This window comes from Alexandromys fortis, unplaced genomic scaffold (genome assembly GCF_014885135.2).
Source record: "Alexandromys fortis isolate MF-2015 unplaced genomic scaffold, M_Fortis_MF-2015_v1.1 scaffold_22, whole genome shotgun sequence".
NCBI lineage: Eukaryota > Metazoa > Chordata > Mammalia > Rodentia > Cricetidae > Alexandromys > Alexandromys fortis.
Genome location: NW_026067900.1, coordinates 1,520,027 through 1,542,709, shown reverse-complemented (window position 1 = coordinate 1,542,709; position 22,683 = coordinate 1,520,027). Strand labels below are relative to the sequence as shown.

The 22,683-nt window shown below is 46.3% G+C and overlaps 1 protein-coding gene across 2 annotated transcripts in view; it reads left to right on the top strand.

Moving 5' to 3' along the window:
• Tln2 (talin 2) overlaps positions 1 to 22,683 on the top strand; it is a 428,435-nt gene that overhangs the window by 68,608 nt on the left and 337,144 nt on the right. For both annotated transcript variants that reach the window (XM_050125928.1, XM_050125904.1), the window contains exon 2: positions 10,228 to 10,317. The gene's annotated coding sequence lies outside the window, so the exon portion shown is untranslated. The remainder of the gene's footprint in view (positions 1 to 10,227; positions 10,318 to 22,683) is intronic.

The following is a 22,683-nucleotide window of genomic DNA, read 5'->3' as shown; positions in this document are numbered from 1 at the left end:
TGGCATTCTCCATTCTCTGCCCGCCATCTTCCATGGGAGTGCTGGAGTGCACAGAGCATGCCTCTGCATCTGCCTTTTTATCTGGGTTCCAGGCTTGGACTGCTTTTGTCAGGCTCTCATGGTGTGCATTTCCCCTGCAGAACCATCTCCCTGGCCCAGGAGTTGTGATTTTAGAGCCATGCACACAGGATGAGTCAGAAGGAAAGATGGGTGCACAGATAGCTTTCAAAATTAAATTCATTTCACAGTGACACTTGCCCTGAAGCTGTTCTTTATAAGGACAGGTGCTCACACTGAGGTCACCAGCTTTTCACATTGGCCCCAGGGGAGTCTTGAAGTTTGTGGAAGAAATTTGGTTGTTTGACCTTTCTATACTAGATCCTAGAAAGAGGCCCCCGATGTGGTGGGAGTCTTTCATGCTGATAGAGTCTGCACAGATGAGCCACTCCTTGACCTGGTATGACTCCCTTCTAGAAGTAGGAGAAGTGAGCCCAAGTCCCCATCATCCGCCGAAGTCTGTACTGGATGCTCCGTGGGGTGCAAAGATAAAAGTGGGTGAGGTAAAAGCCTTCCAGAAGAGAACTCTGGTGGTTAGTGTGGATTGTCAACTTGACGAGATCTAGACTCATCCAGGAGGCAAGCCTCACTGTATCTGTGAGGGAGTTTCTAGATTCCCTTGAGGTGTGAAGACACACAAGCGTAGGTGCCGCCATTCCGTTGGCTGGGGTCCTGGATTAAATGGACAAGGCAAAGCCAGCTGAGTGTCAGCATCCATTCCTCTTTGCTTCCTGCTTGTGGGTGCCACGTGACCAGCTGTTCCTGCTGCCATGCCTTGCCCATCCTCATGGAGTGCCTGAAAACGTGAATCAGAATGAATGGTGCCTTTGGTTGCTTTTGTGAGGTACCTTGTCACAGCAACGTTGCTTGTCTGTAATCCTGGAGCCATCCGGTGTGAAGCTGCTCACAGTGAGACAGAGGGGGGGGGGAAGCAGAGAGTCCTGTTGGAGGCTGGGGGTGGTGTGCTGGGTTTTGAGGAAGGAATAATTATATCGGGAAGATAAGGTGAAAAGATGCTTTTCCAGAGGGAATGACTTGAGCACAGACCCCACAGTGAGGGCAGGATGTGGTGGAAGTGGGGAGAGCGCTTCAGACACCAGACACCCTCTTGGGACGGCTCTGTGGTGTGTGTCTGTGTGGGAAAGGTGGGAACAGAACTGAGTCAGGGATCAGCTGGGAGTCTGGAGTCTGAGGGCCCTGGTGTTCCAAGTAAGAAATTGGAAGTCTGTCCTGAAGGCAGAGGAGAATGTCAAGCACAGGCCAGAAAGGAGGAAGCTGGATACCCCCCCCCCCCCACGCCCCGGCAGTATTGCCCACAGTGTGGAGGGCACAGGAGGGCACCTCTGCTCCGAGTCTCTTTCTGCTGTTGACTGATGATGGCGGAAGCTGGGTGTTTATTTGTGCTGGCCTTTGCCTCCCCGGGTTCTATAAGCTTGTGTCATCACACCTGGCCTTTGAACATTCTGGGGATCAAACTCAGGTCTTGGAGCTAGCAGCGCAAGCACTTTGTTGACTGAGTGCTCTTCCCAGACCCTAGCCCTTGAGTTTTCAGGGCTGATTGTAGAGTCACTAAATGATGCTGGATTCCGGAGAAGGGGGTGAGGGGAAAGAATGTGGAGGAATGCCGAGGTACCCTGCCCCCTCTCCACTCTGTTTATCCTCTAAGAATGGGCTTCCTCACCTGCCCCCTTTCCTCCTCATCAGTGTCCTGGACACCAGGCCCTCAGTAGGCACTGCTCTTGTGGAGGACAGGACAGCCTTACCTTGCAGCAGCTGCTGGTTGAGAGAGACAGTCTTCTCATACTGAGCACAGTATGGTGGGGGATGGGGCTGCTGGTGGGGAGAGGAGAGAGAGAGAGAGAGAGCTGGAAGGGACTGCTCTGTAAGTGGGAGGAGATGCAGCTGATGATAGCCTGTTTCCAGAAGTGTCCTCGGGAGGGTGGGGGTGGGGTGGGAAGCAGTGCTAAAGCTTCTTTCAGGTAGCACAGCCTTCTGATAGTACAGTGTGTGTGTGTGTGTGTTTGTATGTGTGTGTGTGTTTATGTTGGCACAGTAGCATGCCATGTTTGTATGTGGAGATCCAAGGATAACCTGGAGTGTTGATCCTTGTGCTGGGTAGTTTTATGCCAGCTTGACACAAGGTAGAATCACCGGAAGGAAAGGAGCCTCAAATTGAAAAAAAAAATGCCTCCATAAGGAATTGATGGTGGAGCCATCACTGGGCCAGTGGTCCTGGGTTCTGTAAGAAAACAGGCTGAGCAAGCCATGTGGAGCAAGCCAGTATGCAGCGCTCCTCCATGGCCTGCTCATCAGCTCTTCCCTCCAGGATTCTGTCCTGTTTGAGTTCCTGTCCTGACTTCTTTTGAGATGAACAGTGATTAGGAAAACTAAGCCAAATAAGCCTTTCCTTCCAAAGCTGTTCTGGACCTGGTATTTCATCATAGCCATAGCAACCTGAGCTAGGAAAGCCCTTGTTTTAGTGACTTTTATATTGCTGGTGTGTCAGTGTCCGAGACAACTTATTTTAAAAAATGTTTAATTTGTCTTATAGTTTCAGAAGGCTAAGAGTCCACGGTCTGAGACATGGTGACAGAAACATCTGAGAGCTCACATCTTGATCTGCAAGTAGAAGACAGGGAAAGGGGATGGGGAAGGCTGGGGATGGGACAGGGCTAGGGATGGTGGAAGTCTCAAAACTCACTCCCAAGGAGGTACCTCCTCCAACAAAGCTGTACCTCTTAATTCTTTCCAGACAGTTCCATGAACTAAGGTCCAAGTACTCAAACATGAGGCTGTGGGGATCATTCTCATCTAAACCCCTGCAGTTCTCACTTTCACCTTGTTTGAGATGGCCTCGCTGCCGTTTGCTGCTGCGCACACCAGCTGCCCCAAGCGCTTCTGGGGATTCTCCTAACCCCATCTTTCATCTCGGTCTAGGAGCAGATGCATGCTACTACACCTGCTTTTCCGTGAGTTCTAGGGCTTCAGATTTAGTCTGCATGCTTGGACCACATGCACTTTCCACACACAGCCACCTCCCCAGTCTTTTGTGTTTATTTATTTTTGATCTGGTTTGTTCTTGCACCCCATTTTCATACAAGCATGGGTCAGGACATAAGCACATTTACTGTGTTGGGGGTGGTTCATGAAGGGGCCTTTCAGCCATGGGTGTCAAGCATTCTGTATAAAATAAATATTGCTACTTTACAGATGCCTAGAGGGGCTACTGGAAGAGATGAAATACTTAAAGCATTTTATCTTGACATTGCCTGAGAATATGAGACCATGACTGTATGGAGGAGGGGTGAGCATTGCTCGCACAAGCTGGAGACCATGGAAGGAACTTTTACTTGCCTTTTAGTACTGCTACTTAGGTGTGTAGGCAGTAAACAGAGGGGAGGTTAGCATCGAGGCTCCTGCTTGGATCCCACCCCGCTGTAGCCTCATGATCTGCTCCGGGTCACTCTCGGTGTCTGTCCTGATAATGCTGGAAACACAGGCATCACCAAGCCCAGAGCATGTGACCTGTGAGGGGCCCACTGGTGTGAGTCACTGGGAGCTAAGGGTTAATAGCCGAGTGCTGCAGAGACTCAGGGCTGTTATCAGACATTGCTTTTCAGTCCTGGCTCAGGCCCTCACTGGACAGGAACTAGCAGCTGGGGGCAGTGACTAATGCCTGCGGGTAGGCTGAGGTCTCGAGCCTCACTGAGAGTTCCAGCCTCTGCCTGGTGGAGGAACCCTGATGACCAGTGGGTTGTCTGGGCTAAATATCAAAGAGCCACCTCTGGAATCTGTTTCCTGGCTTGGCCATCCTCCCACCTCATCCTCCAGGGTGGAATGGGACTTATAAGGGAGCACTCCAAATTTGAAAAGGGTCCCCCCATATGCAGGCTTAGGGGCGGGAGCTTGAGGGGGTGAGGTCATTGTGTTCCCACTTTAGTTGTTGAAACTCTTTGTTCTTTTGGAGTTGGCAAGACTTGGCTTTTCCTGAGCTATTAACAATGGTTTCCCTGTAAAGCTATTATTGTGAGCCAGGCAAAAATTGTATGTGCATGCATGTAGTAGAACACATGTACCCGCTCATGAATATAAACATGTAAACAAGTAAACATAGACACACATGCACACATACACACAAACATCTTGAAAGGTCAGTTCTGTGTTCCTCGTTTTGCTTTTTAAATAGCAGACTTAGGAAAGAAGAGGAGACCCTCAGTAGAGGAAAAGGAACTAGAATAATTAGACCTGTATGCCTTTCCTGGGTGTTAGGTCCATGTGCACTGCCTAAAACCAGCTTAAAATGTCACTAAGTAAGTGTCAGTTTTTGATCATTATAACGACTGAAATTGAAATGTCCCTCAAAGTCCCTGTGTGTAATCTTAGTTCCCAATGAAAGGTATTGGGAGTCAGGCCTGGGAAGAGGATTTTAGGTCATGAGGGCCATGCCTGTGCTTGGACTGATACCGTTGCCATGAGAGTGTATCAGCTATTTTAAGAGTAGGTTTTGGACACAGGAGATAGTTTTGTTGGGCTGTCTGGGCTAAATATGCTTGCCTTACATGCATGAGAACTTGAATAGGTTCCCAGCATGTATGTAAAAAGCTGAGCATTGTAACACATGCCTATGATCCCAAGTAGTACTGGTCAGCTAGTATAGCTTAATCGGAGAGCCCCAAGGCCTTGTGAAAGACCCTGCCTCAAAAAACCAAAGTAGACATTGGCCTCTATGTATAGGTACACATGCACCTACCCACAGATGTGCATACTCTACACACTATAGTACTGCCAAGGCCACTTCAGTCCCCTCTTACCCTTTTACTCCCTTACCCCTGGTACCGTGGGATGATATGTCATGAAGGCCCTGCCTGCATATGAGCCTCATAAATAATGTGTTTTATTTTGTTTTTAAAAAATCAATCTTCTGGTCTCCTGTCTTCTGTTTTAGCAACATGAGAGGAATGAGGATATTGACTTAAAAGATGACAAACTGTCTCCTGTGAGACTTGTCTGGATAGCACGCTCTTACTCACTAATTCGGTCAAGATGCTTCTGGTGAGCGTGGGGAGGGCTAGAGATTTAGACATACTGTCCACATCTCTCTACCTTTTATCCATCTTACGGCCGATGGATGACTTGACTTGATCCGGCCAGTGAGCAGAGTTTTCATAGGAAAGGCAAAGAGAGGATGAGGTCATGGGAGGTGTGTGAAGGAACCTGGGGTTAGCATCTCCACAGAAGGAAGCAGGGTCCTCCCAGATCTGCAGAATGCCTGGCTCTTCTCTCGTCCCTTCGCTGCTAAGGACAGCATAAGGACATTGTTCCTGGTAACTAACACATGTGCCGCAGGAAATGGACTTGCAGAATGTGTCAGAGAAGACCCTTGGGTGCACAGATACCCAGTGCTGGCCCAGCATGGTGTGAGCTCGGAATGCAGGACTGCCAGCGTGTAGACTTTCCAAAGCGAAATTGTATTTATAGGAGATGTCTCTAGAGCCTCTGCCTGGCTTGTCAAACCCCACCCTTGACAAACTCTGGGCTCACTTCACTTTTTTCTGGCATCTTAAGGTAGGCTGAGAATAATTCTCAGAATAATCCCAGGAGTTTCCTGTTACTGGCTTGAATCTGTTTTGTGATTTTCATTTGTTTGTTTGATTTTTTTTTTAATGTTTTATTGTGATTCTTAAAACATCTAGGTAGATTTTCAAGGCCCCTTTTGGGGTCAGTTGCCTGTAGTCACATTTAACAGGGAGGTTGAGGAGTATCACTGGAATTTAGGAGTTCAAGCCCAGCATAGCTGGGAGGGGTCATTCATAAGGAATAAAACGAATACCCATGGAATCCATGCCTTCCTTTCTCCTAAGAGGTGACCAGCATCTCTGTGTCTTAAAAATGAAAATACTGATTATTTATTCTCAGTGGGTCCAGATATTTGTGCTTAGATGTGAAGACATAGTAACATAAAAACATTAGAATACCCATCTAGATTATTGTTGGGAAAACACTCTTGGTTTTTGAATGAAATATGATCTGAGACTAGAATCTTAAGAAAACAAATTTATAGGACTGGTTCTGATCTTCCAGAGGACCCAAGTTCAGTTCCCAGCACCCATATCTGGTGGTTCACACCTTCCTGTAACTCCAGTTTCTCAGGGGTCTGACACTCTCTACTGGCATCCAGGGGCATCTGCAGATATGTGATACACATATAGACAAGTAGGCATTCACATACATATAAAAATAAATAAATCTTGAAAACAAGAAAACAAAGTACTGGAGAGATGGCTCAGCAGTTAGAGCATACACTGCTTGTGTTTGTTTCCTAGCACCCACGTTGAGCAGCTCAGAGGTACCTCAACTCCAGCTCCAGGGGGATTGGGCCTCTGTGGGTGGACACCTGCATAAATTTGCATATATTTCTGCTATATGCATATAATTAAAAAGAATAAAAATCCTTTCAAAAAGGAAACAAAATTGCATTGAAAATTCACTAAAATATGGCATGTCCACAAAAATATTTAGTAGCTAAATTCTTAGCTTTTATATAATAACAAAATGATTATTATGTATATTCTTTTATTTATTTCTTTGCTTATTCTTATTTATTTTATTTTGGTTTTTCAAGATAGGGCATTTCTATATTACAGTTCTAGCTGTCCTGGAACTAGCTCCTGTAGACCAGATTGGCCTCAAACTCAGAGATCTGCCTGCCTCTGCCTCCCAAGTTCTGCGTTTAAAGGCGTGCGCCACCACTACCCAGCTCTTATTTTTATTTTTTAAATTTTATTGAAAATGAACTTTTTTCTCACATTATGGTTTTTCTCCCTCTACTCCTCCCAGTTCCTCCCCACCGTCCCTCCCATCTACATCCGTTCCCTTTCTATCTCTTAGGAAAACCATGCATATTTTTTATGTGCTTTTATCTATTATTATTACTATAAACCTTGAAGAGTTGCATACTGAGCCCTACCCTAGCTTTGTAAGAGAAGACCCATGCCGAGGCTCTCAGATGAGAGCTCCAGCAGTCCTGAGCAGTCCTGGCTGCCAGACCAGCCACACTGTCCACCACACCTGCTGCAAGAAGCCAGCGTTCCCTGCTGACGCGATTACTTCACAGAATAGGTCGCCATTCAGGACTCTGCTTGTGGAGGACTTGGGGGTAATTGAGAGAACTAAAAGAGAGGGCTTCTGGGATATGGTAATGTAGGATCTTTACACTGAGGAACAATTGACTGTTCTTCATTCAGGCATTACATACAGGGCCATTGGATTTTCAGAGGCATTTGCAATACTCCTTACTCCCAGTCTGTTTTCTCCTTTAAGACTAAGGAACATTGTGGACATTGTGAGAGGGTTTTATGTTTGTTTAGATGGACCTAAGGACTGTTGACTATTTCTAGTCTTTGATTTGCTTTGTCTGTGTCTTCACTGGTTTCTTGGGTTGACAAGTATCTAACTATTGGATGGGAAGTGATCAGTTAGCTATGTGCCTGTGTCTCCCGGTGTGGAGGCCTTGACCATGTGGTAGCCCAAGAAGCCTCTGCATTTTTCTCTGAAATCTCTGTCTCCTTCTCATGATCCAGAGTAACTAGAATGTGAACACAGAAGGAAAAAAAAATATTGGAATGGTTGCTGTAGTTTCCAAACAAATGACCTCACTGTCTGAATTCTGCTTTGTGCAAAAGAAACCTTAACTTTGTCTTATAAAAAAAAGTAATGGATCTTTGGGGAAACAGATCCAAATCCCCATTTAGTGTATGTCAGATGGGGGTTGAGGAAGGCTGGCCCTGACTCTACAGACAGACTATCACTAACATAATACAACTGTGTTACACCAACGTAATAATGATCGCCAAAGAGACACAGCAGCTCAGACTGCTAAAGACTGACAGCCCCTTCCTCAAGCAGGCAAGCCATTCTACCTTGTAACTCCCTGTGAAGTTTATTCGGCTCTGTGGTCCCAGAGTGAAGAGGGTTGCCAGTTTGTATCAGTGAGTGCCTTGGCCTTACCTCATCTGCTTACCTTACTCCCAGTTGCACAGGGGAGCTATTATGGCATCCACTGGTTGGGCATAAGCTGCTGGGTTGCAGTGGTTAGTAGTCAGGACCAGCTGCAGCAAAAACCCAGGGGGAGCGGCAACTGTTTGGAGGATTATGTTTCAATGTATAATTGGGTGAAGATTTAATTTAAGAACCCAGACCATAATCAGAAGCCTCATTTCCTACAGAATGAGTATTTTGATTGTCTATTTCAGTTCGTCAGAATGAAATGGGACTGGAGTGTGTTTGCTGTGCTTTAAGATGTCCTAATTCCGATGGTCCTCAAGCATCTCCTGGGGTGGACTCTGGTCCCTTGAATGTCATCTATGGTTCCCAAGCATTTCTTGGGATGTGTTCTGGTCCCTTGGCTCTCATATCAATTGGTTATAATCCCCAACACACACAGCTTTCTTCCAGGGAAGAAAGCTTACAGTTAGCTCACTGCTTTAGAGGGTTCGTCCTATCATGGCGAGGGACACGTGGTGGAGTTAAGGGTGGCAGAAGTACAAGTCAGAATTCCCCCCAGTTGGTGATGGATCAGAACTAGGGGCCAGTTCTACCCTTCAAAGGCATGCGGCTGTTAACCTGGTTTAGCTATCCTCCACCTCCTTCAGGTCCTACAGCTTCTTAGAGTAACAGCCAGCAGCCGGGAGACCAGGAATGAAATATTAGCCTGTGGAGAGCATCTCAGATTCAGGTCCTCCCAGGTCTGCCAACTTGAAGTGCAGAGATGGAATGTTCTCTCTTGGTCTATGGTCTTTACCTCTCAAAGATTTGGATTTTTTTTTATATCTTTAGATTTTTTTGCTGAAGGTTTTAGATAATCTTATGTCCATACATATACATACATACATACACACAAATGGTTTTGCTGCTTTTTGAACCCTGATTTTTTTTTTTTGAGGGAAACCGGAAACCTTGGCTTGACTGATATAGGTCTTTTTGGATTAGAGAGGCAGAAGGGGGAGAAGGATGGAGAGGGAGGGAGGGGGAAGAAGGAGAGAGACAGGAAAAGGGAGGAGGGAGGAAAAGGGAAGGGAGGAGAGAGGGAGGGAGAGAATATGAATGAATTAGGCAATGGTTGTGATTTGGAACTTTAGGCTACTTTGTCTCCTCCCCTGTCTAGAGCCAGACAGAACAGGAATCACATTTATTTAGACACGGAGTTTTACTAGGAAGGTAACTGCCTGTTGTTGGTCCTGATGCTGGGCTGCTAATTTGGGGCAAAGCCTGCCTGTGTTCTTTGCCTTGGCATCATCTCTGAACAGAGCACCTCTAGCCACTGATTTTCAAGGGCCCTTGCATCCCCAGTCTGGGCTCTGAGAGGCTCTGCTTGATCTGCAGGGGGGTTATGGAGTCTCTTTCTCTGTCTGAAGATGGGGAGTTTGCCAGCTCTGAGGCTGCACCCAGCCTGGAGATCAGGAATTCCGCTCCTCCTTCTTCATCATCTGAAATCCAATCAGGAGTGTTCCCTGTGGTGAGAATGTTGCTCCCCTGCTGTGATAGTTCATCTTGATTGCCAGTTTGATGGGATTCAGCATCACCATGGAAACAAACCTCTGGGCATGTCTCTGAGAGGGTTTCTAGATTGGGTTAACTGAGGTGAAGAGACCAGTAAATGTAGATGACACCATTCCATGGGCTGGGACCCTGCACTGAGTAAAAAAATGAGCTAGCACCAGCATTCTTCTCTCGGCTTTCTGATTGGATGATGTGACTTTCAGCTTCGTGTTCTTGTTGCTATGCTGTCCTTACCTGGTGTACCTGATGGACTATACTCTTGAAAAATGAGCCAATGAGCCAGAATAAGAATAAGTCTTTTCTTCCTTAAGTTCTTTTTATCAAGTATTTTTGCCAAAGAAATGAGTGAGTAAGTAATATTTATTTATTTATTTATTTATTTATTTATTTACTTACTTACTTACTTATTTATTTATTTTTGGTGGTAGGGTTTCTCTGTGTAGCCCTGGCTATCCAGAAAGTAGCTCTATAGACCAGGCTGGCCTCTAACTCCGAGTTCTGCCTGCAACTATCTCTCAAGTACTGGGATTATAGGCATGCACCGCCACACCTGGCTAACTAGTAAATTTCTTATTGAGGTCTCTGAACTGACATTTGTGTTTCCTTCGCCAGTGCGCTGCTGCAGGGTAACATCTGGACTGGAATCGAGGCTCCTCTGGTGCTTGGATGTCCCTAAATTCCTGGATCATCTTGTTCAAGACCGTGAGTAATGGCCATGTTGCTATTTCATGAGCCTAAAGAGATTGTAAGCAGCAGTTAAAAGAGTTCAGCCAGGCCTGGTTGACGGGCTCATTCCATGCAGGCACAATTGTCCTTCATCCATTGGTTGCATATGCCCTATAATAACCATGAATTTGACCCAACATAAATTATGAAATTACTTAAAACATCATGACATTTTTGGTGATATATGTGTCTACCTACTTTTTACCCATCTACCTAACCACCCATCCATCGATATATGTATGTATATGACTATCTATATCTATCTGTATATTTTTTGATAACTCAATTTCATGGTACTCCAACTTGAACTTTGTAGATAACAACATTGTGTTGCAATGTCAAAAGGTTGGCTGTGCCTGCTAGAGCCAGGCTCTCTCATGCCCAGTTTCAAAAGCCTTAGAGATGGCAGCTGGAAATGTACATGTGACCTTTCTGTCCTCACCAACAGCCACCACCAGAGCTACACATATCATCTTTATCATCCTGTCTCCTCCTTTCCTTTCACCACACTCCAGCCAGACTGGCTATTGCTTCTGGCCTGTATGCGGCCAATGCACATGACGGCAGCTGCAGGTACCACGCCCCCCCTGGCAGTCTTTTCCACGGGGCATGTGCATTTCTACTCATTCAGGCTGTTCTGTCCCACTGCCATATCTTTCTCCACCCAGGTGTTCATACTTTGTCTGTCTGTCTGTCTCCTTCTCTCTCCATCCTTTAAGAATTGTTCTCTGTACTTGTCACAATGTAGATGGCTTCTTTGGTCTGCCCATTCATTTGACACTTACGTATCACGCACACACTAGTCATTCAGAGTCAATTTGCTGCCATGGAACTCTGTGCAGCACGAAGGAAGAGATCCCGTGAAAACCCCAGTGAGCTATCACAGTCCTGTCTGAGTGGGCTGTGGCGTCCTAAGCGCCCTCAGGCTGAGTTGCTAAGGTACCTTGTTGAAACTGCAATTCTCAGGACCTAGTCATGCATTGAACTAGCACAGTGCATTCCATTAGTGTTCAGTTAATAAGGGTTTTGTTTTCTTTTGTCTTTCAAGGCGGGGTTTTCTGTGTATCCCTGACTGTCTTGGAACTCGCCCTATAGATCAGGCTGGCCTCGAACTCACAGAGATCCTCTTGCCTCTGCCTACTGAGTGCTGGGATTAAAGGTGTACGCCACCGCTGCTGAGCTCAATTAGTATGTTTTAATAATTTAAATAAGCTGTAGATCCTGCTGGGTGAGGTCTGAGGGTCAGCTGAGCTGACATGTTGCAGGTGACGCTGATGCTGCTGGCCTGTAGACCGTATTTGGAGAAATAATACCTATTGCTTTGAAGTTGATTGAGGTACAGTGATTTGTCAGTGAGTGCAACTTAGTGACCCTCCTGATACGTATGTGTGTATGTGAATTTGTTGAAGGCCTGGCAGGATTCTGTCTTGTCTTCTATGTCTGGAACTTGTACTTCATCTTCATTACAACTGTTGTAGGTTGTGGTCTTAGCTTCTGGATCCTTCCTTCAATATTGTGCTGCTCGGATTTATGCCTTGAAACCCTCCAGGGCCTTTGTGCAGTGGGCATGCTGTCAGTATCTCTTAAAAACAGCTGGAATTTTTCCATATGGAAGAGCAGGCAGCATCAGCTGGCCTTTTGAGACACCTGCAAGTGGACTGTCAGGGGCCACATTCCAAGCCATAAACAGGGCTTAGACACCTTAGAGCAGGTAGAGTGAGGGCCTGAGGGGCATGGCAGGAGGAAGGTGTGTGTCAGAGGGGGTTAAAGGGAAGTCTCGAGTCCACATGATGAGTGAACCCTGAAATCACACTTGAGGTACCTATGCAGTCGTGTCGGCTGAACAGCTGGCAGGTCACCTCTGTAGACACTTCCAACGTATCTGGTTTCTGTTTTACAAGAACTAAATCGATTCTTCTTCTGAGCCATAGATAGTTCAGAAAGCCTTATATGGAGCCCTTTCAGCATCTGAGATGCTGGGCTAAATGTCTGGTGCACGTCCCTGCAACTTAACTCTCCCCAGTCCAGGTGGCAGGTGTGCCCACTGTTTCAGTGAGGCCTAGGATGAAGGGACTCGCTTGGAGTCACACTGTAGGAGTAAGGTAGCAGGCGAACGGCCGGGATTGTTGGTCTCACACGGGGCTCTTTCTGCTCTTCATTTCGCTTGCTGGGCCATGAGTCAAATCGCTTTTCTTCGAGGCAAATTATCAGTCCAGCGCTGCAAACTCCTGTTAGTCCTAGCTCAGCTTCTACCCTGACTGGGAATAGGGTTTTCTGGACAGCGTGTAAGGGTTGCTCGTTATATACTACTCATTCAGCATGTCCCAAGGAAGGACCTTCCCAGGGAGACAGTTTTAAACCGTGTTGGTCCCTTGAGTTAGGGAAGGCCTTGGGTGGCGTTTTTTTGTGTTGTGCGACGTTTGCTGAGGGGATGTGAACAGATGTATATTCACTGCAGGTAGGGCACAGATGGCAGACCAAAGAACTGATTTCACCTGTGTCTAGCTTAGTGGACTCCCAAGTTTAGCATGGGTAGCTCAAAGGCAGCTGTATCACCAGGAAGCTCACCCTCGTATGGGTGACATCTCATGAAGGCTGTGTTATTCCTAGAAGTCCTTGACCAACTCCCAGTCAGCTTGGTTGGCTGGAGAGTTCCTCCTCCTGAGCAATTGCTTGCTGTTTTTTATAGAGGAATCCTGTGAGGTCTGTAACTTTCAGGATCTCTCTGAGCCTTGCAAGTTGCTTTTACTTTCCCAGTCTTAGGGCTTTCACCTTTCTTCTGGGAAGGGACTTTCTATTCAGAAGAAATAGCTATCTATCAGGCAGATGTAAACAGGAAATAGAAATGTGAATTTTGGGGGATGGGTGTCTTATACTGCCTCTGCCAGCCTTAGAGGTGGTAGGTGCTGATGGCTCAGGGAGACAGAGCTGTAACTCAGTCCTTGGCAGCTCACAGTGGGGAGATAGGAAGTGAAAGGTCAGGAGTTGGCTCACTGTGTCATAAAGAAAGAATTTCCGGCCACTCGAGCACCTCTGTATCAAAGATAATCTCCAAACAGCTTCGTTGTGCTCAGATTTATTTAGTCTGTTCTATGTCAGACACACAGACCTGGTATTTTAATGGGTTTTAAGTTTTCAATTTGACTTGTCAATATTTGGCTTCATGTACCTGTATGCAGTTCATGGTTGGGCCAAGGCATTTGCAGTATTGAGTTTCTTCATTTAGCCAATTATCCACATGAAATGTGCACACCAATTCCCACTGACACTTTGGATCCAAGCTCTTGCTTATATTGCAGGCTCTTCTGCTAAACTGGTGCATATAACTCTCTGCTGGTGTGTGAGATGCCAGGGGTGACAATTGCATTTAAACATTACGCCCCTCTTGTCCTTTTAGGTCCAGAGTTAGCCTTGCTTTTCTACTGGAATAAAGGCTCTGGGTCAGGATCTGCAGTGCAGTAGCTTTTCCGCCTGGATCTTGCTATGGTGTGCCTCCCTGTATTGCTGTTCCTCACATGGGCCCCCGATGGCCAGTGGCTCTCTGTTTCCTTGGCTTGTTTCTTTAGCTTGAAATGAAGAAGTGATTTTGTTTTGAAGACAGTTGTCGATACAGGTTCTTTGTCTTTATTCAGGCCACGCATCCTCAAGAACTGGCAGCGGTGTCCTCTACTCCATGTGGCCGTCTGAATTCCTCTGAGTTTGTCTGATGTTTTATGTCACCTGAAGCCAACTGCTTTGTCTTTATACAGTGAAGCCCCTTAGCGCAGGGCCGGATGCTGCAGGGATGGATGAGGCTTCCCTTATACTTGAATTTGGGGCCTAGCGCTAGACCGTAAGTGCTGTAGGCATTTGAGTTCTGAACCCAAGAAAACAACGTCCTTCCTTCCGTTTGTGTCCCTAATTCTAGTCTGCTGGGAGAGCAACAGAGGAACATTGCACACATGGAGACCAAGAAAGCCGGGGCCTTGGCATGGTGGTCATATTGACTCCTGTAATGACAAGTCTATACATGAGCTCGCGGGTGTCCCCAGGCTTTGTGGGTTCAGGCATGCCGACCTCTCCACGTCTTAGGTTATATGAGGCAGTGGCAGAGAACGGGAGGAGTGGAAGAGCTGCTGTGAGAGGACAGTCCTGAAACTCAGGTGGTGTTCCTTCGTATCTCTTTTACACCTCTTCTGACTTTGCAAAGTTGCAAAAGTAATTCACAGCCTGTTGATATGCTGAATAAAAAAAAAAATACAGAAAATAAGGGGAAATGCTCATAAAAAGAGGGCGTTTCCCCACTTGTAGTTTCAGGTCAGGATGGCAGCATTGCCAGTCTTTGGGCCTGTGTACGAAGCAAGCGTTAATATTGCTCGACTAGCCACTGACTTCCCTTCTTATACCTGCCTCCCCTCCCGTACCCTCTCCTCCAGTCCCCTCTCCTCCCCTCCCCTCCCCTCCCCTCCCCTCCCTCCTCTCTTCTCCCCTTCCCTTCCCTTCCTCTCCCACCTTCCTTCCTTTCATCTCTCCCTCTTGGGGCAGAGAACCTAAGGAGGTGCTCTACCACTGAGCTTGCTTTTCCTTTTCCTTTTGAGAATGGGTCTTGCTAAGTGGCCTAGGCTGTTCTTCAACTTGCTTTATAGCCAGACACATCTTGGTCTTGTCTCTCTTGTCTGCTTCCCTGAGTATGAGATTGCAGTTACCACATCTGGCTCTTGTTTTACTTTAAAATGACAAAGTAGAAAATTCAAAGGACTTATGGAAGAGTCTCTCTTCCAAAAGTCCGTGCCCATGGAGGAGGGCTGCTTTGAAGATGGCAATGTAACTCCCTTTTAGCTTGCCAAGGCAGAGAGAGACCCAGCTTGTTGTGTTAGGTCACAGGCCCTCTATCTGCCTCTGTCTCCTAGAAATGAGACATGGCCCTCTGCTTTCCCTAGAGAGCTGATAAGAGAGTGTGCTGACACCTTGCAGCTTCGTGGAGCTGAGTTGTCACTCTCCCACTGACAGCTGAAAGCCAGCTGCTTCTCAGTCTCTACCAGCCAGACTCAAGGCGACTCTGGATGACAATTGATTTTTATCCTATGAGTCGTATCCTAGCTTGTAGGCTATACCACATGTGTGGAACTTCCTACTCCTGGAAACCTGTGAGAACAAGAAACCCCGTTTGTCCCCTGAATCTGACAGGCCTGAAGGATCTCTCTCTTCAGAGCTCTACCACGCTGCCTGTGGTAAACAGGGTATACCCCTGTTATTCTGGGAACTGGAGGGAACAAAAGGGAATTGAGAGCTCTCTCCCTTCAGCAAGGACCCTGTTCTCTTCATCCCTGATGGCTGTCTGTCCTCATGTAGTGTTCTTTCCTCCCTGGAAATTGGCTCTCCCACTTGGCAGCCCTGTGGCTGCAACTCTCTTAATAAAGCTCTGCTGAAGTGATATTCATTTCAGCTTCCCTTCTGCACACCTATAACGTCTCTACCCTGGAAAATAATTCTGTGTGAGAGTCATACTCACTATGTTCTCCCTGCATGTGCAGCGCTGCGTGAGAGCCATAGTCAGTGCATCCCCCTGCATGTGCAGTGCTGCGCGAGAGCCATAGTCAGTGCATTGCCCCTGCATGTGCAGTGCTGCGCGAGAGCCATAGTCAGTGCATTAATTTCCCCTGCATGTGCAGTGCTGCGTGAGTGCCATAGTCAGTGCATCCCTATGCATGTGCAGTGCTGCGTGAGAGCCATAGTCAGTGCATCCCTATGCATGTGCAGTGCTGCGCGAGAGCCATAGTCAGTGCATTCATTTCCCCTGCATGTGCAGTGCTGCGTGAGTGCCATAGTCAGTGCATCCCTATGCATGTGCAGTGCTGCGTGAGAGCCATAGTCAGTGCATCCCTATGCATGTGCAGTGCTGCGTGAGAGCCATAGTCAGTGCATTCATTTCCCCTGCATGTGCAGTGCTGCGTGAGTGCCATAGTCAGTGCATTCATTGCCCCTGCATGTGCAGTGCTGCGCGAGAGCCATAGTCAGTGCATTCATTTCCCCTGCATGTGCAGTGCTGCGTGAGTGCCATAGTCAGTGCATCCCTATGCATGTGCAGTGCTGCGTGAGAGCCATAGTCAGTGCATCCCTATGCATGTGCAGTGCTGCGTGAGAGCCATAGTCAGTGCATTCATTTCCCCTGCATGTGCAGTGCTGCGTGAGTGCCATAGTCAGTGCATTCATTGCCCCTGCATGTGCAGTGCTGCGCGAGAGCCATAGTCAGTGCATTCATTTCCCCTGCATGTGCAGTGCTGCGTGAGTGCCATAGGACTGATTTCCTGCTGTATGTGCAGTGCCATGTGAGCACCATGTTTTGTTATCTTTGTTTTTCGTCTGTGCTTCAAGGTTAGATGCTCAATTTTCTTCCCCATTCATGAAGCCAACAGCAGATCTGGTGATGTTCACAGAGAAAATGCAGTGGGGACACAGAGGTACTATGACTAAGTACACAGAAGCATCTTCATTCCAGCTAACATGCACATTTAGGAATGCTGTTGACTGCTTTATGTAATGGGGGAAATACTCTTTGGCTGGCATCAAAATTGTTATAAAATGCCTTTACAAGGCTTTGTTCTGAGGAAGTGTTTTTATAATCAATGTTACTCTTTGTGATACAGTTGGAACATAATATGTCATAGACTACATATTGCTTTTTATGATGTTACATATTTTCACATATAGTCACCCATTCTCTCATTCCTGATAACTTTTTTGCTTGTTTGTTTTGAGACATTTTGGAACTATGTGTAGACCAAGCTCCTTTCGCCTGATGTTTGGTGGTATCGATTCTGAGAGATGCTTACACACTCCTGCTCAGACTTCCGAGAGGGAAAGTATGATGAGCGGGGAAGCTTCTTCTGTCCTTGCCTACAGAGGCCTGGCTTCCTCCCGTGTGGTCCAGTTTCTCTCCCTCCATCCTGGCTTGCAGAGACACTCCTGTGAACTCTTGCTTTGCCTATGCTGGTCTGTAACCTTTCCTGGAAGTACATTTCTCCAAGGCATTGCCATGCCGCACTGCTGTTCAGCAGGCCTCTGTGACAGATCCCGTATTTAACAGCAATGGTAACACTCCCTGGGGATAAACATTGCTGGCCTGCCTAACCCCCGTAGGCTGCTTCCTGCTTTGCTGTTGCCTGTGCTCTGTCTGGCCCATTCTTTTATTAGTATCCTTAGAACAGACGAGAACTATTTCTAACCCAGGTTCTCCTGGATGTTTATTTCATGCCCACTTTAAAAGTGATGCCCCCTTCTCTGGACTGCTCTCCTGTGTGGCTCCGCCCCCTTCTCTATATTGCTCTTCAACATGGCGTGGCTCCAGTGGGCCTGGGCTTTAAAGTGAATAGAAAGCTGTACTGTCAGAAATCATGGCTTCCCTTTTCTTCCGGGGTTGCCTTGACCTCCTTCTGCAGGAGCTGCTTCTCCCAGACGTTGATTGAACAAAGAAGTGGGCGTTCCAAATAGGCCCCACCCCAACAAACCCTGTTGCCAAAAGCCTCCAGGCTTTGGCATGGTCTTATTAGTGAGAGAGCATAGTAGTCAGGACAGAAGCTGTCTCATCCAGATGTTGTGTTCCATGGAACTATTTCTGTGATAAAAATACCCTCCCTTCCCAGAGCAGAGGCAATCACTTCAGTATCTCCCGCTGTGTAGCAGAGGAAGCCAGCCAGCACAGGACCCATGGGCTGCATTTGGCCCTGTGTCCTTTGGCCAGTTATGTGGCTCCTAAGAGACACATACAGTTGCAGGGAGAAAACGTGAGGGAGGCTGACCTGGGGAACCAGCTGCCAAACTCCCAGCACTGACTCTTGCCTCCCTGCCCCGAGCCATTGCTCAACTGCTGCTGGGACTGCAGGGGCTGCAGTGGAGAGGGTGACTCAGAAGTTTGGATGAATCAGCTCAGCAGCAGGGGAAGAGCGAGTTGGCCTGGGTTGGGTGCGGTTCCCGGGGTTCCCTGAAGAAGCGGATGTGAGCTGTTGCCTGGGCACCTGTCTAGACCACTAGGATCTGCTGGTTGGTTACACCATAACTTGGGATATATTTTACTTTTTCAATTTATTTCTTTCTTATTTGTGTGTGTGTGTGTGTGTGTGTGTGTGTGTGTGTGTGTGTGTGTGGGCGCATGCACGTGTGTGGAGGAGCTAGAAGCCAACCTCGAATGTTGTCCCTCGGAGCTGTTTGCCTTACTTTAAAATATGTTTTATTTCCTTATTTTGTGAGTGTGCACACATTATGATAGAGGGCAGAGGGCAGCTTTGCAGAGTTGACTCTCTTCTGTCCCCTTGTTGGATCCAGGGATCTAACTCAGGTTGCCAAGCTTGCTCAGCAAGCGCTTCTACACGCTGAGTGGTCTCACCAGCCCAGTGTACCTTACTTTTTTGAGATAGGGTCTCTTCACTGGGACCTGGGTCTCACTGTCTTTAGGTTATGCTAGTTAGCCAGAAGGCCTCAGAATCCTCTTGTCTGTGTCCACCTGGCACTGGGACTGTGTGTGCCACCATGCTTGGCCTTTCACTGGGCTTCTGTGAATCAAACTGAGGTCCTCATGTGTACACAGCAAGTTCCTCACCAAATGAACCATTTCCCCATGCCAAGTTGTATTTTTATTTCCAGAAAGAAAGATCTCAGGGTTCTGGAAGCAAAATATGTAAAACAAGGGCACCAAGCAAGTTCAGCCCGCTCAGAGCACACGTCACATGTTAATTTTCTCTACAGAGCTGTCCAGGAGTCATTGCTGCTTCTATGCATATGAATACAGGATGTTCTTACTATTTCAGAGTCCTTTCTTGATAACTCTTGCAAATCCCTGTTTGTCAGGTAAAATGATGCCCCCACAGGTTTCAGAGGTTAAGATATGAATGCCTTTGAAGTCTGATTTCTGTTGGCCGACTGGTAAATAGTCCAGTGTTGGCAGGAAACGCAGGCACAGGGACCCAAGTATCTCCTGATGGCTTCTCCTGCTTCTTGTGTTATATGATACCTGGTGGCCGACTCCCTTGCAGACAGTGAATCCCTTCTTGGTAGATAGTTTGACCCTAAAAAGGAGGCGCTGGGGCCTGAGGAAAGCGAAGAGAGCCCTCTTCCTATGAGTAGAGGGCAGATATTGCTGCAAGTTCCTGTGCGCTGTGAGAGAGACTGCTACAGTCATGGTTCACGGCTCATGAACTGGAACAGAGGCAGCCCAGGCAAGCGCACAGTGAGAGCAAAGGCAGGAATGGGCTCTGCTGAGGGCCAGGGCGGTGGTTTGTAGACTCACGGTTTTGTCAAAAGAGCTTCACACAGACCATCAGCCGGATGCAGTGGGACTAACAGACTGTGAGAATCAACAGAATAGCCAGAATGTATGTGCGTGTGAATTTGAATAATTGGTGAGTGACTACCCAGCCCTGCCAATGAAAACAAAGCTTGAATGAGGCCAATTTTCAAATTCTGTCTGATGAAACATAAACAGAGTGTTTACGAAGCAGCCACACTGCCTGAGCGGTTATCTTCAGAATACAATGTGCAGCCAAATGGCTCCTAATTGGTCTCATAATATTTACCAAGCCTGGTGCTATCTGTGTAGTTTCTATTGAGTTGTTGATTTACTCCAAAAAGACAGTAAAATATAAATATTCCAAGACTAACAAAAACAACCGTCACAAGCGAGGTGTTAAAAGGCATAAATACAAAACACACAGGTCCTTGACAAAACAGAAATATGCACGTGAATCCTCTTTTCTGCTTTCCTTCATCTCAGAATGCGAGGTCCAAAAAAGTCACGTACCCCTTAAAACTTTCCATATAGCTGCTAATAATTGCAAAACTGTTATTTCAGAAACCCTGGTTTCTTACTTTCCTTTTTTTTCCTCCCAGGACCCTGAATACCTCAGCATGGTGGTTTCAAAACAGGTTTATAGGTCTAGGAAGGTGGCTCCGCTTGTAGAGAGTTTGCGTAGTAGCATGTGTGACGTCCTGGGTTCAGTCTCCCTCACTGTGTAAACTGGTTATGGTGGCTCATGTCTGTTACCCCAGCACTTGGGAGATAGAGGCAGGAAGAACAGTTGGTCGAGGTCATCCCTGAACATTTCAGTTCAGCCCGAGATATGAGAAACAAAGCAAAACGAAGAACCAGGTCTATCTATTTCCAGTCCCTTTCATGTCCCTTATCTTTACAAGTGTGTAGTAATAAGTGCGGCGGGGCTGTGTCCCCAGCACCCTAGCCGCCTGCTAGCTTATGCCCGAAATAACAACACACAAACTGTATTCATTTAAAGACTGCTTGGCCTGTTTCTATCTAGCCTCTTCTAGGCTAATTCTCACATATTAATTTAGCCCATTTCTAATAATGTGTGTAAGCACCCCAAGGTGCGCTTACCAGGAAGATTCTAGCCTACGTCCATCCTGGGTCGGAGCTGCCTGGGAGAGCAGAGCCTGGCGTCTCTGCTCCAGAGAGCAGAGCTATCGGGTCTGACCTCACTTCCTCTTCCTCCCAGCATTCCATTTTGTTTACTCCTCCCATCTTCCTCCTGTTTACTCCTCCCACCTATGTTTTAACCTATCAGGGCAAGCAGTTTCTTTATTTAATTAACCAATGAAATCAACAGATTGACATATGACACTCCCACATCACTTCCCCTTTTTCTGTTTAAACAAAAAAAAGGAAGGCTTTAACTTTACATAGCAAAATTACATATAACAAAATAGTTATCAAGTAAAAATTACAATAATCTATATCATAACTAAGGAAAACTATAACTAACTATTCTTTAACTCCATCAAAGACTCCAGAAAGATATACTATTACCTAAGCAAACAAGAAATCAAAAACTCTATAAATGACAGAGACATCTCGCTGCCTGGACAGTCACCCAAAGTTCCTCTGTACCGTTGGGGCATCCATCTTCGGCCTACAGGCCCATAGTTTCCAGCAGACATTTCCACAAAGCAGGAAATTTCAAAGGCAGTCACTATCTGCTTGTCCTGAAGAATGTCTTGCAGACTCTTTCATGAATCAGGAACCCCGAAAGATCATCTCACCTTTAGGCAAGTTCAGCAGTCCTCTCTCTGCGGGTTCTCTGTGTCCAGTTTATGCAATAGTCCAGGCAAGAGCAGTTTCTTGCCCAAATGGCTATCAAACTCCATAAGGATCCTCTTCGATGCCCATCTTCCTCTTGAAGTAGATTGGTGCTGCCAGGAGCAGAGTGTCTCATTGTCATGAAAAGTCCTAAGTTATTAAAACATTTAAAATGCCATATTCTATAATCTTTGAAAAATATGAAGAATGCCTATCTAAAATATATCTATGCACATCTAGAAAATCTTAACTAACATGACTACAAACTTAACTATTATTAATGATTATTCATTAACAACCTATATACATTACAAAATTAACCTTAAATTTAAATCACTAAAGCAAAATCCATATCAATGTAAATTATTCATACCTATATCATCTCCCCCTTTAAATGTAAAAGAACATTTATAAACAATATTTGGGAACATGGGCGCAGTTTTTTCTCTCCAAACTGCTTCCTGCTGAATGGGGGCGTCGTTAATTAGGTCTTTCATGGTATAACCTGTGTGCTAGTTTCATCTCAGTTGGCAGTTGAGCGAAGCAATTTTCTGAAGGTATTCACAGCAACCGTTCAGGAGGGCGTGGTCCATCATACCATATCGGAATAGAAGAAATGAACAGGGTCTCATCCTCTGTGAAAACAAAATAAGAAACTCCTTTCCAAAGTATCATGTCCTTAGATCCAAATTTCAAAGTCAAGGCATCAAAATCTCTACGTTGGATTAGTTCAGCAGCATTTATAAACAAATATCTTTTAGCAGCTGTTGCTCCTTCCTCAGCATTCAAACAATTCAAAGAGAGCATAATAGCATACAGTATCAAGATTTTCTGTGTATTTTCCATCTTTGTGCACTTTATTTTAACCTCTATTTCGTTTATTTTTACTTTTATTTTATATTCTCTCTATCTCTTTGACCTGGAATAACTCTGTAGACCAGGCTCTCCTTGAACTCTCAGAGATCCGCCTGTCTCTGCCTCACTGGCATTGGGATTAAAGGTGCGCACTACTACAACTTGAACTCACAGAGATCTGTTTGTCTCTGCCTTCTAGGCACTGGGATTAAAGGCCTTTGCTACCACACCTTGAAGTCACAGAGGTCAATCTCCCTCTGCCTCCCAAGTGTAGGAATTAAAGGTGTGTACTACCACACCCAACTACCCTCTTTCTTCCTTATTTTTACTTTTAAGAACTTTTAACTTTTAGCTTGCATATATTTTTATGATGGACTCAATTTAGCTATGTTACTAAGCTATAGAATACAATGGAAGTTGGGGGG